Source organism: Triturus cristatus, chromosome 8, assembly GCF_964204655.1.
Source record: "Triturus cristatus chromosome 8, aTriCri1.1, whole genome shotgun sequence".
NCBI lineage: Eukaryota > Metazoa > Chordata > Amphibia > Caudata > Salamandridae > Triturus > Triturus cristatus.
Genome location: NC_140591.1, coordinates 425,066,209 through 425,077,479, shown reverse-complemented (window position 1 = coordinate 425,077,479; position 11,271 = coordinate 425,066,209). Strand labels below are relative to the sequence as shown.

General features: G+C 43.2%; 1 long non-coding RNA gene across 1 annotated transcript in view; it reads left to right on the top strand.

Annotated features, from left to right (window-relative positions):
* Positions 1-7,003: 7,003 nt before the first annotated feature.
* LOC146802243 (uncharacterized) overlaps positions 7,004-11,271 on the top strand; it is a 150,086-nt gene continuing 145,818 nt past the window's right edge. The window contains exons 1-2 of the long non-coding RNA XR_014967371.1: positions 7,004-7,095; positions 7,649-7,700. This is a non-coding gene — a long non-coding RNA (uncharacterized LOC146802243). The remainder of the gene's footprint in view (positions 7,096-7,648; positions 7,701-11,271) is intronic.

The window sequence follows — 11,271 nt, the reverse complement described above, 5'->3', positions numbered from 1 at the left end:
GAGTCAAACCAAAGAAAGAATTGATTAAAGCCATCAAGGATGCACCTGTTCCACAGAATAAAGAGGAACTAAGAGCGTTCCTAGGTCTAGTGGAATACTATTCCAAATTTGTTAAAAATTTCTCGATGAAAACACACTGTATCAGAACCCTTCTAAAAAATAAAATGAAATTTGAGTGGTCGCAAGACTGTGAAAACAGTTTCAAAAACCTAAAAAAAGAAATTTGCGATGCTCCACCCCTTCAAGGTTTTGATAATGATTTACAATGTGTAGTCACCACAGATGCAAGCGGAAAGGGCATCGGAGCAGTATTATCCCAAGTGGAATCAGATGGTAAGGAGGTCACAATTGCCTTTGCATCCCGCTCTCTAACACAAACGGAAGAGAAGTATTCCGTAATTGAACGAGAAGCCCTGGCGTGTGCTTGGGGGCTGGACCATTACAGACAATACATATGGGGAAAAAGAATAGTTTTAAGGAGTGACCACAAACCCCTTACGAAGGTGCTCACTGTAAAGGGATTATTTAATGCATCTCCGAGATTAGCAAGATTGTCAATCAAATTGTTGGATTACAATTATGAAGTGCAATACCTGCCAGGATCAAAGAACGTCGTAGCGGATTTCCTAAGTCGTTTGCCTTTGAACAACGTAGGAAAAACAGAAGTGGAAGAAGAACTATGTGTTGCCAGTGTAAGTGAGGAATTCCCAAGTATAACCAGAGAAGCATGGAAAGAAGAATATGGAAAAGATGAAACATTAGAAGAGGTAAAGAAACGCATTGTGGAAGGATGGGCAAAGAAGAGAAACATGACGGAAGAAATGCGAGCCTATTGGGAACTAAGGAATGAGCTATCTATAGAAAACGAATTGGTATTAAGATAAGGCAAAGTGATACCCCCCACAACTTTAAGGAAAAGACTTATTGATTTATGCCATGAAGGACATCTCGGCATAAATAAAACTAAACAGAGAATAAAAAGCTGGTATTGGTGGCCAGGGTGTGACATACAGATTGAAAGAGCTGTGAGGAATTGTGTACCCTGCGAAAATTCGGACAAATCCCAACATGTCTTAAGGCCTACCTTACAACCGTTAGAATGCCCCAACATGGCTTGGGAGAGAGTTGGCGTAGATGTAATGGGTCCAGTAAGATGGCAAGATGAACAAATGTATGTTCTGGCCCTAATAGACCATTTCTCAAAATGGCCTGAAATTAAGGTCTGCAGGAAAGTGGATGCAACTGATATTGTCAAGTTCTTGGATAAAACATTCAGTAGGGAAGGCATACCTAAGGTAATTGTCAGTGACAATGGCAGTCAGTTCATGTCCGACGTTTTCAAAAAATTTGTAAACGGAAAAGGAATAAAGCACAAAACTACAAGCATTTACCATCCAGCAGGAAACGGAGCCATAGAGAGATTTAATAGGGTGATAAAAGGCATCATCCAGTTGGCCAACAATAATGGAAAATGCTGGAGAAAGGAATTGGAAAAAATGGTATGGAGCTACAGAATTACTCCTGGAGAAAAAACCAGGGTAAGCCCATTTGAAATGCTGAGAGGAAGAACCCCCATTTCGAAAGACAATATTGGTTGGTTACAAAACGCAAAGAAATCAGATTGGTCGGTAGAAAGTGTAAGGAAGAAGATGCAAGACTCAAAGGAACAGAGTAAAGGTCAATATGACAAAAAACACAACTGCAAAGAAATCAACCTGAAAGTAGGGGACTGGGTGAGAGTAAGGAAGAGCGGAAACGTGACCAAAGGACAAAATAGGTTCTCTAACCCATTGGAAGTGAAAGAAGTATTTTGCAATTCGGCACGACTTGGTGACGGAAAAGTATGGCATGCCTCTGCTATATCTGTTTGTAAAAGGGTGCATATGTCTACTAATGGAACAATAAGTAAAATGAACAGGGAAAAGGAAGGAAAAAGTGAAGAAATAGATATGTCTAGTCGAGTCGAATTGAATTTTACGGATTCAGAGGAAGAAGATGTTCACATGCAACAGCAACAAAAGGGACAAAACAGTATAGATGGACAGGGTAATGAAGCTGTGGAGACCATTGGGGCGAAATGTGATGCCACCACGAGAGAATCAGGAGCTTCTGTGAGTCACGGTAGTGACATTGAGTTGGAGAGTGGACTGGAAGCTATTGATACAAGTGGTGTAAGGTGCACTCCTGATGCCAGCACCCCTGGAAGTCTAACTGATCTAAATAGTACACTTGAAACCAATCTGGAACCAGGGTTGGAGACGATCAATACGGAAGAAGATGCGACCACAAGCAGATGTGGGCGCGTGGTGACTAAGCCTAGTAAATACAAAGACTTTGTGTGTGAATAGCTGGCTGTTATTCTCCACATCTAAGGTTTCCTTATATTCGTTTGTTTACTTATAACCCCTTTCCATGAGGGGGAGATGTGTTACGATGTTACAGAGTAGTACGTCACTTTGTTTACGTTCCACGCGCGTCCCTCCCTCCTGCGCGTGGTGCCTCCCGGCTGGAATGTTGACAGCTGGAGATTCTGGTGACAGTTGACAGTTGGCATGTATGACAGTTTACTTTAACGTGTGGATGTACCAGTCGCACTCCGCCCCGGTTGAGTGTGTCGTTATTCTAAGTAATAAACTTACTTAAGTTAAATCCTTTGACGCTTCGTCTTTACAGACATTTCATATTAATGTTTATTTCCTGTTCTTTTTATCTTATTTATCCGCATTTACAGAGGCAGATTGGTCTTGGCTCATGCCCTTTATGTATTTGTTATATTCTATTTTGGAATACTTGTTACTGTGATGTAATGCGGCTGCTTGGAGACTGCATTAAAGGATAATGCATAATGTCAGCCTCCGTGTCTTTAATGAAATCCAGATTCTCTAGTCATGCTAATATGAGAATCGCAATTCTCTTGGCATGGATTCTCTAGATATCTTTGCCTCTGGCACCACATCTTCCTTCCTTATTTTGGTCCCCTGATCATATTGGCCATAATCTTCATGCTCCTAACCTTTCTAGTCATCCAGGATCTGGTCCTGCTTCTCCTGCTCCTTCTCCTCGTGCTTCTCCACAACTCATTATGGTCCTCCTTTTTCTAGTTGTCCTGGCTATCCTGTTCATCATCTTCCTGGCCATTTTGTTCCTTGCCCTGGAACTCTAGAGTGTGGCCATTCCCACCCTGATGTCATTGATCCTGATTCTCCTGGTCCGAAGGCGCGCCTCAGGCAAGCCCGTCTGCGCCCGTCCGCGCTCAGGCCGGGCGCAGGGCCCGTCCCCCTGGTTGTTTTTCTACTAATAGACTGCATTATACAAGTAGGGAATTACACATGATTAATCAGGGTGATAAGTTTCCTCAATACCCCAGATTATTTCTGGACAACTGCCACAATAGCATCAAGGGCTCTATGTGTACCGGCTGTCAGCTACCTCTTCCGGTAGTGTTAAATTTACCAATTAACAGCCGGAGAACTACATTGGGCAATAAGATGGGCTACGGAAGCGGAGTTCCTTTGAAATGTATTCTATTTAATGACAGATCCCTGGTGAAACACTCTATGGAATGTGCCCTCTTACTTGAGGATAATAATGTAAAACTGGCATTCATCACGGAGACATGGTCAGATAGCTCCTCTGGTCCGGACTTGGTTAAGGCCACACCACCTGTTTTTCACTGTTATACACTTGACGGGACACAGAAAAAAGGTGGGGGGCTTGCGGTGATTTATCACGAGTCACTCACCCCAAATTTTGTTCCATTATCTAATCAGGTGTGTGAAGCTCTAACTTTTAATATATATTCAGCACTATATATACCTTTTAAAGGCATTTTAATTTATCGCCCACCCGGCTCGAAAAGTGGTTTTTTAGATTCTTTGAGTTTGTTGTTAGAAGAAGGGCTGTGTTTACAGTCCTTCACGATGTTGGGAGATTTCAACTTCCATTTGGAAAAACTCAGTGATCATGACACATCCAGACTAGAACAAATTATGGCTATAGGAGGTCTTAAACAATTGGTGATTCCTCCCACACACATGAAAGGTCATACTCTAGATGGTATATATTCTAATAATATTGATTTAGTTGATATTTCAGTGCTTCCAATTACGTGGTCAGATCACTCTGCGATCAAGTTTGAACTAAACAGTTCCCCTGCTCATTCCTCTGGCTCCAGACAGACCAAAGAGATTATTATTAGAGCCTGGGGCAAATTGGATGCCAAAAGTTTGGAATCTACCCTCACAAACTCAATGTATACGCCTCCGCTGGACATTGAAGAGGCAACAACTCTTTATAACAGATGGCTTGCCAAGGCATGTGATCAATTAGTTCCCCCTAAAAAATGGACCCCTAAATGAACCTCTCCCACTGTTCCTTGGTACTCAGGAGAGCTTAAGGCTAAGAAATTGATTTGTAAACAAGCTGAAAGGAAATGGCGTAAAAACTATGCAGAGTCTGACAAAACAGAGTTCAAAACCGCTATCTCCAACTACAAGCAATCTCTTGAGGCAGCCAAGAAAGAGTATTTTTCCTCACATATAACTAAGGCCGAATCCAACTCTAAAGAACTTTTTAAAACTGTTATTAAATTGTCCAGTCCTAATATGCCTAAAAATTATGATGCTCCTGATTTCTGCAATAAAATTGCTGAATTTTTTAAGTCTAAAATTGAAATGATATTTTCATCTCTGCCGGGATTGATTAAAAAAAAATCAGACCAATTTGAAATAAAAAAATTGGAAAGCCCCTGTCCTTCTGACATGACATTGGATCACTTTATCCCTTTGGAGAGGTTTGAGACTTTGAAATTGCTGAACTGCATCAAATCTGGTGCTCCGAGTGATCCTTGTCCAGCGTGGATTATATAGCAGATTCCTGATATTATCTGTACTGCACTTACTCCCCTGCTTAATGATGTATTCACATCTGGAATTTTTCCAAAATTATGGAAAAGAGCCTCTGTTCTTCCATTATTGAAGAAACAGCCTCTGAATCCCAGGGATCCTAACAACTATCGACCAATCTCTAGACTTCCCTTGCCAGCCAAATTGTTGGAAAAAGCAATGAACAGTCAACTCAGTGATTTTCTTCTTCTTAACAATTCTTTGGATCCTTCGCAATATGGGTTCAGAGCTTTTCATAGCACTGAGTTGGCGTTATTAAAATGGACCGAGGAAATCAGAGCGGCCGTGGATAGGGGAGGGAATGCGATGCTGATCCTATTAGACCTATCTGCGGCCTTTGATACGGTTCACCATAGGGTACTACTTAACCGGTTATCTGAAATAGGGATAAGTGGTTCGGCCTGGAAACTGTTAAAATCATTTTTGACAGATAGGTCACAAACGGTAGACCTAGATGGTAACATCTCTGAACCCTTCTCTTTGCCATGCGGGGTGCCACAGGGCTCAGCTCTTAGCCCCACGCTCTTTAACATCTATGTGGCACCCCTGGCTGGCATTATCAGGTCCTTTGGGTTCCATCTCACCTCCTACGCTGACGACACACAAATTGTGTTGTCGGTGATGGAGGGAGCAGAAAAGGAAGCAGGCGCACGTTTCCATGGTTGTATGGGATCCATCTCAACGTGGATGCCTGCCAACTGTTTAAAGCTTAACTCAGCTAAGACTGAGGTTTTGAGATTTGGCAACAATCCACGGGTGTGGACACCAGAATGGTGGCCTGAGAATCTGGGCCTGTGTCCCATACCATCTAGAAAAGCCAAGAATCTAGGTATTGTGGTAGACGATAAACTCACCATGAGGGACCATGTGAGCATGGTGACATCTGCATGCTTCATGGTTCTCAGAATAATTAAGAAAATTAGGTTCTTCCTGTCTGAAGGGAGTCTGAGGACTGTGGTGACGGCACTTATAATGTTGCATCTCGACTACTGCAACAGTTTATATCTTAATGTTCAAAAACAACATCTGAACAGGTTGCAAGTGGCCCAGAATGCGGCGGCCAGACTTCTGACCGGGACACCTAGGTTCGTCTCAGTTAAGGGAGAACTCAAGAAATTGCATTGGCTTCCAATCCCTCTGAGATCTCGCTTTAAGGCACTTTGTATTGTTTTTAAAGCTGTGAATGGAACAGGTCCTGAGTTCCTTAAATCCAAGTTTTCATGGTATATCCCAAACAGAACTTTAAGGTCTACAGGCTCCAAACAAGTGAAAACACCCTCTTTTAAGAAAACAAACTGGGGAGGCAGAAGCTTTGCGTATTGTGCCTCTAAAGCTTGGAATGAACTGCCTTTCCGACTGAGAAACGCTCCTGATCTCATCTCCTTTCGGAAAGGCTTGAAGACATGGTTCTTTTCCCATTTTTAGGCCTATGCTGCTCAGGTAATCAGTGCTCAGCGCCAGGACACCCTAGGGTAATCGAGCCCTCTATAAGCATAAATAACATAACATCCTCCCCCTGGCCCTTCTGGTCCTGGTACACAAAGTCCTGATTTCCCTGGTGCCCCTAGTCATTTGTATCTGGTCCTCTTAGAACTTTTCCTTCTGGGTCTGGTTGCCTCTATCCCTGATCTCACATCCCTGGCACTCCTGGCCATGGTTGTGCTCAGTGGCAGCTGATATTAAGGAGTTGAGGGGGCTTTGCCCTATCTACCAGCATGGGGGAAAAGGGAGAGAATGAATACCATGGAGCAGTTTTAAAAGAACTGAAAAGAGTGCTCACTGCTTGGCTCTCCCCCATGAAACAATGAAAAATCTATTTCATTTTGTGCTCGAAGTCTTCCTCGCCTTCAAGGCACAGGTGAGGAGGAGGGTGACATTAGCCTTGTGGGAGTGGCCGTATAAAGCGGCAGTGCATGGATTTCAAATGAGGCTCTTAGGAAGCGGCCCAGGGCGCGGTCAGTGGAGCATCATTCACAACAATGGGAAGGGGCAGGGCTGGTGCACAGTACAGGGGGGGGGGGGGTAACAATTGCAGCACTCCTATCGCCATCTGTGAATTAGGCTCCCTAATTGTGTAAGGCGAGCTTAGGGGAGTGGGCTATGCATGAGTTTAAGAGCTCTTATTTACGGGACACAGTTGTTGGAAAAAGAAAGGCGCCTGCAGCCATGGTATCAAACAAGCGTACATCAGGTTTGTTTTTTCAAGTTATCAAGAACTGTATTGGGGCTCGGGGGCTGCCATTAATTGTAACACGTGCAGAGTCTTCCTGCTTGCCTCCAATGGCAGATCCAAGCCTCAGCGTCCTCTGGAGCAGGTGAGGGCTAAAGGGTGACCAGATGGTTGTTATTTCGGACGAATACCCATTGCCTGTGATTATTTTTGATCACGGACAGCGTTTGCCCGTAATATTCAAGTTTGCCAGGCCTTTCTGCCATGGAGGTGCGCCTCTCTGTGCCTGTTTGTTTATTGCTTACATTTGATTTAGTATTCAGGTCAAAGGCCGGCTCTTCAAGAGTTTTCGGTCTGTTGAAGTGCTTTCACTTGCTGTTCAGCTATTCAGCGTGCTTGAGGCTCCCTGGGTACAGTCGCTATGACGCACACAGTACTGGCACATCTGTGGGGGTTGGAAGTACAAGCTTCACCTGTTTTAGTGTGCACTGACTTGCACTTCTGATGTCAGTGTACAAGATTAATTTTTAAGAGTTCTGGTCTCACGTCTGAATATATGGTGCTTACATTCTAGAGCTGAAGAACATGCTATACGGCAAGCAGTGCTGGAAATGCAGAGACTGACTGTGAGTTTACGCATTTTTGTTTTTACAAACTTTGCCCCTACTGACAAATGTACCAATAGAACTCGAAAGGTCGATTTCTAGTCCAATCCGTTTGCATCTGAATCTAGGCACCACCAGAAGATTCATATGCACGGATCTTAGAGTGCGCTGTGCAGAGTATCTCTGAATTCTAGAAAATATTCACTGAGGACAAATACCATGTATAGCTTTAAATAGTACACATCCAGTTTTAAACATGGAACGTTGCTCCACTGGGAGCCAGTTGAGTTCCTTTAGTATTAGCTTGTTGTGCATCGTCTGCCTTGTTGATTGATGATTCTGGCTGCTTGGTTTTGGATCAGCTGCAGACGATGTTTTTGGTTGCAGAGGAGGTCAAGATAAATGGCGTTAGCATAATCGATTTTAGATAAAACCAGGGCGATGATGATTTGGATGCATGCCTCTCTGCTGAAATACCTTCTGACTTTCTGCTATTTCCGAATTTGGAAAAAACAGGCCGAGGTAACTGAACCAATCTGCAGGTTCATGGAGAGGTCCGAGTCAATTTGGATGCCTAGACTCTTAATCAAGTTCTTAGGAATAGGTGCAGTACCAAATTCCAGTGGCCAGTAGGCTGGAGTCCAATGTGATAATTTGTTGTTCGGGATGATTTCAGTTTTTTCGGAGTTTAGTTTTAAATGGTGTTTGTTTATCCAGTATTTGATGAACAACATGGTGTTCCTCAGAAATTCCTTGGAGGTTGTGGAGTCATCAATAGAGAAGGTCAACTGCATGTTGTCAGCATAGCTGTATATCTTCACCCCTATCTGGCGGTGTGTCGATATGAGGGGGGGAATATATACATTAAAAAGATGCGGGGACAGAGAAGAGCCCTGCGGTACTCCGTAGTTCATGCTGACTATGCCGGATTTGTATGGTGCAAGCCACTGATTTTTTCCAGTCCTCTAAATAGGATTTAAACCAATTTAGGGCTGTGCCTCTAAGACCTGCTGCAGCAATACGTTCTATCAAGATGTCATGGTTGACGGTATTGAACGCTGCAGACAGGTCTAGGAGTATCAAGACCTGAGTGCGATCCTCATCCGCCTTACCTTTTAGGTCGTCAATGACTGATAGGATGATAGATTCAGTGGAGTGGGATGAGTGAAAACCTGCCTGGTGGGGGTCTAGAAAATGAGTGCCTTTCTATGAAGGTACTAAATAATTTGGCTACATGTAGCTCTAACAGTTTGGCCGGGAAGGGTAGAAGGGGTATAGGTCTATAATTTTTTCAGCCTCTGAGGGTCCAACCCTTGTTTTTTTTTTACGCGGGATAATCAACGCTTCTTTAAAGGCTGATGGAACCATCCCTTGAGTTAAGGAAAGATTCAGTAGGTTCAGGGAATTTGGAGAAGATAGATTTCTGTATATGGGGGGACAGGCATCTTTAGGGGAGCCTGATTTTACTTTATTTAGTAGTGCTTAGAGATGTTCTTTGTCTGGGCAGGAAAGTTATCTAGAAGAGCAGGGTTGGAATTTCCTGACACTGCCTCCAAATCCTTGTGGCTGGCATCAATGGATTCTTTTATCATGTATCAGGTCTTTTGGTGCTAGTTTCATTGACCTTAGTGTCTCTAGCCCTTTTGGTCCCCTGGTCTCCCTGCCCCAGTTCCACCCTAGTTATACCAGTCTTCCAGGTCTCTTGGTTTGCCTGTTTACTTGTTCTTTTCCATCTGACCTGGGATTCCTTATCATGTTCTGCAAGTAATGGTCCTCCAGAATCTGGTCATCCTCATCCCTCTGGCACTGGTCCTCCTAGTTGCAATGTTGTGGGTTGCCCTAGATCATGTGGTCCTTGTCACTCTGGTTTAAAATATCACTGAGTCTGAGCCTCATGGGCCTTCTGATCCTGGCCCCACTGACCATGGTTTTCCTGGTGTTTTATATCCCTCCTGCTCATTCTCATCAAAGGACTCAAGGTTCTGCTTGCCCTGGTCCTTTCTGGTTGTGGTTTTCAAGGTCCTGCTCCATTCACTTCTGGCCCTTGGGTCCTCCTTGATCTGATCTCTGTGGTTCTTGGTCCTTCTGTCTTTGGTGCTTCTTTACATTGGTCTCTTTGTACTAGTCCTCTTGGGTCTGTCTACCTGGGTCTGCTACACATGACCCTGGTCGTCCTCGCCTCTCTGGTCCTGTTTGGTAATCTCTGGCCCTCCTAGTTGTTATGGTTGAGGGCATTTTGTTCCTTCTGCCCTTGTCCTTTTGTTCCTCCAGGTACGTGTCCTCTTGGTCCAGATCCCCCTGTTCAACATCCTCCTGGTTCTCCTGAGTCTTCTGGTCCCGTACCCCAATACAGTTTTTCCTTGTCCTGTTCTTCATCATCTATTTGTTTCTAGTGCCCTCTGGCATTGGTAACCCTGGAACATATAGATGAGGTCTCCATGGGCCTGATTCTTATTGTCCCGGTCCTCGTGGCTCTGATCTTCCTAACCCCATTGGTGGTCCAACTCCTGGCCCTTATTCTCTACTTTGTTATCATCCTCTTCCTACTGGTCCTACTCCTTCCTTCCCCAGCTTCTACAATGGATCTAGTCAGCTACAGCCTCCACGCTTGGCCCTCAGAATTATTTATTTATTGCTGAGGTAGAACTGCTACGGACAGAAATGAGGCCTTAATAAAGACAGACACTGCTTAGCATGTTAAAAACAAAATTATCATTCCCAAGATACATTGTGCAGGTGACTTAAAATGTCAGTGTGCCTGAAGTGGTCGCAATTGACATAGAACCAATAAGCATCTATGCCTGAAATCCACTAATATTATGAAAAGGTGTGTTTCTTCACAGGCAGCTGAGTGAACTCCTCCTGTGAATTACACAGATGCATCAATTACCTGAGTGTTGCTTTCACTTTCCCATTCAACCGAAGCCCTATTGCTGTGTGGTTCGATCAATTTATATCCTGTAAGTGTCCCAAAGCACTGTGCCCCCAAACACCAATTCAATTGCCTACTGTACGTGTCCCTCCCCCTGGAACCCAGATACCACCTATCTTTCTTCATTCCCTGTTTGCTGATGCTGATATTCGACTGCTTCAGTTTTGTCAGGTCTGAAATACTAAGAAAGCCCAGGCCTCTGTGAAAGGAAGCCTAAAGCTAGCTCAAGCCCAGCCATCAAAAATCATCAAAAGGAGGTTACTGAACATTGAAAAAAACAATGTATTGTCATGAGTTAATAAAAAATATATGTAACATGCTTCAAAACCATGCTCATTATTGTTTGCAGATTAGAAAATACTCCTAAACTGCAGCACAAAATATATGTGTGTCATATCCTGAAGCTCCTCAAACTGGAGTTTGATTACTACAATTGTTTTAATATTAAAATGACATAAATGTTTTTATTCAAAATAGATTTTATTATGTTTTTATCTGTAAACTCTTAGCTTAATTCATGTACTTACCTTTGTACAAACTATTGTACATTTGTATTTGCACTTACTTTCTTTTTTGTGTTGAAATTTTTTATTAACATTTTATAAATATAATACAATACAAGCGTATACAATACAAAAACAGGGAGTACATTACAATAAT